We start from the raw sequence: 5,657 nt of genomic DNA on the forward strand, positions 1-5,657 counted from the left end.
TATATTTTTATTGATTTCAGAGAGGAAGGGAGAGGGAGAGAGAGAGAAACATCAATGATGAGAGAGAATCATTGATCGGCTGCCTCCTGCATGCCCCCTACTGGGGATTGAGCCTGCAACCCAGGCATGTGCCCTTGACTGGAATTGAACCCAGGACCTTTCAGTCCGCAGGCCGACGCTCTATCCACTGAGCCAAACCAGCCAGGGAAATTTGTGTTGTTTTAAGCCACTAAATTTGTAGTAATTTGTTACAGCAGCAATAGGAAGTGAATATATTCCCTCGCTGCACTGGTGTCCTTTCTGTTTTCAAACCAGCCAAAATCGTCCTCACTTCAGGGCCTTTGAATGTGTTCTTTCTTCTGTTGAAGCATTCTCCTGGGTCTTAGTGTGATGGCCTCCTCCTTAGCCATCAGGTCTCCAGGCCTGCTTCCTCAGAAAGGCCTTCCCAGATCGCCCTCCTGTTATTTCTTCTTTTAGTGCAACTTGCCACAGTTTCATATCATCTCATCTACTCGTGTGTCTACTTATCTGATTGTCTGTCACTATTACTAAACTGAGCTCCCCAATGGCAGTGACCTACTATATCCTCCTCCAGCACCTAGAATAGACCTGGCACGTAGTCAGTGCTCAGAAATATTTGTTAGTCCCTCCTCTACATAGCTGGTGTCTGGAGTGCAGAAGAGAGGGCCGCAGTGGGTCAGAGGGCTTGCGGAGGTGATGAGCACCAAATGTCTCACTTTGCACCACTGAGACAGCCCTGGGGTCAGTGCCAACCACCCACTCACCTTGGCCAGCCAGGGTGTCCCTGGATTTACACCCTCAAGCTCCCACCTGCACCCCAGGACAAGTCTGAGGAAGGGATTGAATGCTCTGGAGGGACGGGGGTAGGGTGAGGACTGCAGTGTGGCTCCCTATTGCTCTTCCCTCTCTTTTTTCCTGTCCTGTGAGGATGGCAGTGGTGCAAAATGGCTTTTGTTATCAGTTCCCTACTCAAGCTTCTTTTAGCAGCACTCACACCTCAAAGCCATGTCCTCACTGTCCCCTGGTGGACAGTTCGGTGCAGGGTTCCTTGAGTCTGGTGGAGAAATGGTCCCCTCTCAAGGCAAAACACTGCCCCCTCCTGGTTGTCTTGGGAGGCTGCTCGCAGTTACATGGATGGCTTTAATTTGGGGACGACTGCAGCCTTATGTGGCATTCATTTGTCAAGCCATCTTTTCCCAGTTCTTTTTCCACACTCACAGGATGGAATACAGAGCAGTAAGCCTCCTGCCTAAGCACATTATCCCCAATGCACCAAGGTTGTGGGTTCGATCTCCGGTCAGGGTACATGCAAGAAGCAACCAATGAATGCATAAATAAGTGGAACAACAAATCTCTCTTTCAAATCAATTTTAAAAAACAAAAATTATCTCCAATGTTAGTAAAGTGGTTGTGTGTTTATGGTGTAGTATGCTATAGCTACGTGCAATATTACGCTGCAATTTAAAATTATATTTATCAACCCAAGAGAAGTGAAAATGTTTCCACACAAAAACTTACACCAGGGTGTTCACAGCAGCATCATGCATAATAGTTCCAAAGTCAAAACAATCCGAATGTCCATCAGCTGGTGAATGGATAGACAAAGATGGTGTATACATACGAGAATGGAGTGCTGAACATGCTATAATACGGATGAACTTGGAAAGATGCTAGTGAAACAAATCCGAAAGGAGCACATATTGTATGATTCCACTTATATGAAATGTCCAGAGTAGGCAAATCAATAGAGACAGAAAATATATCAGTGGTTTCCACAGGCTGGAGGAAAAGGGGAATAGGGAATGAGTGCTAACAGGTATGGTATCTTTTTATTGGGGTGATAAAAATGTTTTACAGTAGTAGTGAGGGTTGCATAACTCTTTGAATATACTGAAAACTGCAGAACTGTACACTTAAAATAGTGAATTTTATGGTATGTGAGTTATATCTCAATAAAAATATGTACAAAGAAATACAAATTTAAAAAAACTAAAAACCTAGTAGAAATGTGTACCAAAAAGAATGAACTTTACTGCAAAGAAATACAAATTAAAAAAAAAAACAACTAAAATCCTAGTAGAAATGTGTACCAAAAAGAATGAACTTTACTATGCATTAGTTTAAAAATAAATTTTAAATGTGAAGAAATTTCAAGTATCTTGAGGGTGACCCTACATCTGAATCAAAGTTGTACCTCCCAGAAGTCTAGTACATTGCCTTATGCTTGGCAGTGGTGTGTTAAAGTCAATGGTAATGAAATCAAAATTATTTCCTTCGGGCAAGCATTAGCACCTTTACTGTAATTACTCTTCCATTTCCGTGGCTCAGTGCTGACAAGAGGTTCCTATTTCTTGGTGATTGACAAGCCTTCAGTTACAGTGAGTGCACATTGACCTGGAAAGTCACTTTCTGAGGTGTTGCCAGCTGCCAACCTAGGTCAATGTGCACTCTGCCTTCCAGAACAAAAAAAACACCTCAGTCTGACTGGACAGACTGCCTTCTACCCACAATTTCTCTTCTGTATATTCTGACCCAACTTCCTCTGATACCTCCCTAGAGTTTGTATACATGTGTACACACACACACACACACACACACACACACACACACACACACACACACACATAATGGATTATGACATGAGCAAGAAATAACCTTTCATTGGGTTAAGCCTCTGACATTTGCAGGTTTATCTTTCTCAGCAAGGCCCTGGAGCAAACTGGTGGCATACACACTCAAAATGGGGCCCTTGAGGGGACCTTAATAAAGGGACTATTTATAAAGGTGTGGGTGAGGTAGGGACAGGTGCAGTACCCCAGGGCTGGGGTTGGCTTAAGCCATTACATCTCCTAGGCCTGAGGGGGAAAGGGGAGGGCATCGTTCCTGAGCCTGATGAGAGTATCTGTATCAGCAGAGGCATGAGCCAGCTTCCTGGTACCTTCCATTGGTCAACTTCCCCTGAAGCTAAGAGCTGGGGAGCTCCTGGTGGGTAAAGGTCAGCTTCCTCTACAGAGAAGAATGTAGAAGGGTGGAGAGTGTGTCTGGAGGATGTAAAATATCCTGTCCACCCTGTTAGAGCTGCCACTGCTATTACCCTAAATTATACTGCATCCGAGAGTCAAACCTCCTTTACAGGAATTTATTCTCTATGATTTGTGGGTGGGGTAGAGCAGAGGCAGTGAGGAGGGGCTGAAGGGGAAGGATGCATCAGCTTTGAATCAGAATGCCTGAATTTAAAGGGATAACAAGATTTACTTCCCAAATCTGTGAAAAGGAACAAACAAGTTAGTATATGTGGAAGTTTTATAAAGTACTATACTATCCAAAAATAACTTTCTGTAATACACCCCACTAGGAACCCTCTCCAGGATCACAGGCTAACCCAGACACTCCATTCCTGAAGACTTACAGCTGCCCCCACACAAGGGATTAATTTACAGGTATTGAATTTCCCACTCTGATTTCATGAAACTATTTTTTCGAATCTTACCCTAAACCTCTGACATCAGTGTCTTTATTATCACCGAACCCTCCTCTTAAACACACACACACACACACACACACACACACACACACACACACACACCTTTCTGTTATGGAACATTTTTTAAAGTATATTTTTATTGATTTCAGAGAGGGAGAGGGAGAGAGAGATAGAAATCAATGATGAGAGAAAATCCTGGATCGGCTGCCTCCTGCACGCCCCACACTGGGATCAAGCCCACAACCCGGGCATGTGCCCTTACCGGGAATCAAACCGTGAACTCCTGGTTCACAGGTTGAAGCTCATCACTGAGCCACGCCAGCTGGGCTTTTACGGAACATTTTAAACAGATATGCAAGTCAAGAGAAGAGAATAGTGAAAGTACCCATCACCGGCTTTAATAATTATTTTTTTTTAAAATATGTTTTCATTTATTTCAGATAGCAGGAGGAAGAGGGAGAGAGGAATAGAAACATCAGTGAAGAGAGAGAATAATTGATCTGCTGCATCCTGTATGCTCCCTACTGAGGATCAAGCCCACAACCCCAGCGTGTGCCCCCACCGGGAATTAAACTGTGACCCGATTCATGGGTCCATGTTCAACCACTGAGCAACACTGGCCTCGCTTTAATAATTATTAATGCCTGGCCAATCTTGTTTCCTTTACACCCCACCCACTTCTCTCCTATATTATTATTTTCTTTTTTAAGCAAATTGAGGTAAAAGTGACATAATATAAAATTAAGCATTTTAAAGCATACAATTCAGCAGCATTTAGTACATTCACAATGTTGTGCAACCACCACCTCTGTCTAGTTTCAAAACATTTTCATCTCCCCAAAGTAAAACTGCACACACATTAAGCAGTCCCTCCCTTCCCCAGCCCCTGGCAACCACTAATCTGCTTGCTGTCTCTATGGATTTAGTTTTCTGGATATTTCATAGAATATGTGACATTTTGAGTCTGCTTTCACTTAGCACAATGTTTTCAAGGTTCATCCATGTCATTGCTTTATATAATTCATTTTGCCAATATATTGCAATTTGTTTAACTAGTCCTCTGTTGATGGACATTTGGATTGCTTACACGTTTTTGCTATTATGAATAATGCTGCTGTGAACATGTACGTACATGGATTAGTTCAAGTGCCTGCTCTCAATTCTTTGCGGTATATTCCTAGAAGGAGAATTGCCGGGTGTTTTAAAGGTATGCAGAATTTGTTTTAATCAGGCATGCAGACATGGAAACCACTGTCATGAAGGAAGAAGTTTATGCTCATCGATCCCTAGAACCAGGAGGTACAGCATGTCACTCAGGGCCGCATGAGGAAGCACCAGAGTCGATCAGGAGGCACAGGGATCTGAGGAAAGTGTGGGCAAGAGCCTTTATTAGGCTTTCTGTGGAATAGGCAAGGCAGCGTGAGCGGTGTTAGAATTGGCAAGGTTGCCCTAGTGGGTTGGCACCTGGCCATGGGGTGATTAGGGCAGGGGGATAGTGGCCTGGAGTGGAGAGCCCATAAAGGAGGTGGTTGGGGGTGTGGGCTCTGGGTTGATTTATTTGCATGTGAAAGACCCACTCACAGACCAGTGAGTTGTTATTTCTAGGAATTAGCTAACCCTGAGGGGTGTCTCTTGAGTGTCAGCAAGGCCCCAGATGTTGAATCATCAAAATACAAAAAATAAAAAGACATACTTAATTGGAGAAAGATAAATGCCACATGATCTCGCTCATTTGTGGAATAAAGTGAACAACATAAACCGATGAACAAAAATAGATCCAGAGACAGAGAAGCAGCGAACTGACAAACCTCAGAGGGAAGGAAGGCTGGGGAGGTGGGTGGGGTGGGGGGGTGAGGAGTAAAAGATCAACCAAAGGACTTGTATGCATGCAAATAAGCATTACCAGCCCTAAACGGTTTGGCTCAGTGGATAGAGCAGTTTCGCTCAGTGGATAGAGCGTCGGCCTGCAGACTGAAGGGTCCCAGGTTCAGTTCCGGTCAAGAGCATGTACCTTGGTTGCAGGCACATCCCCAGTAGGGAATGTGCAGGAGGCAGCTGATCCCTCTCCCTTCCTCTCTGTAAAAAATCAATAAAATATATACACTGAGTGGCCAGATTATTATGACCACCTGACATTTGTAGGCAAATTAGC

The 5,657-nt window shown here is 43.9% G+C and overlaps 1 long non-coding RNA gene across 1 annotated transcript in view; it reads left to right on the forward strand.

Moving 5' to 3' along the window:
* Nucleotides 1-3,976, forward strand: part of LOC106723600 — an 8,133-nt gene extending 4,157 nt beyond the window's left edge. The window contains exons 2-3 of the long non-coding RNA XR_001364583.1: nucleotides 3,377-3,461; nucleotides 3,946-3,976. This is a non-coding gene — a long non-coding RNA (uncharacterized LOC106723600). The remainder of the gene's footprint in view (nucleotides 1-3,376; nucleotides 3,462-3,945) is intronic.
* The last annotated feature ends 1,681 nt before the right edge of the window (nucleotides 3,977-5,657 follow it).

This window comes from Myotis brandtii, unplaced genomic scaffold (assembly GCF_000412655.1).
Source record: "Myotis brandtii unplaced genomic scaffold, ASM41265v1 scaffold583, whole genome shotgun sequence".
NCBI classification, from domain to species: domain Eukaryota; kingdom Metazoa; phylum Chordata; class Mammalia; order Chiroptera; family Vespertilionidae; genus Myotis; species Myotis brandtii.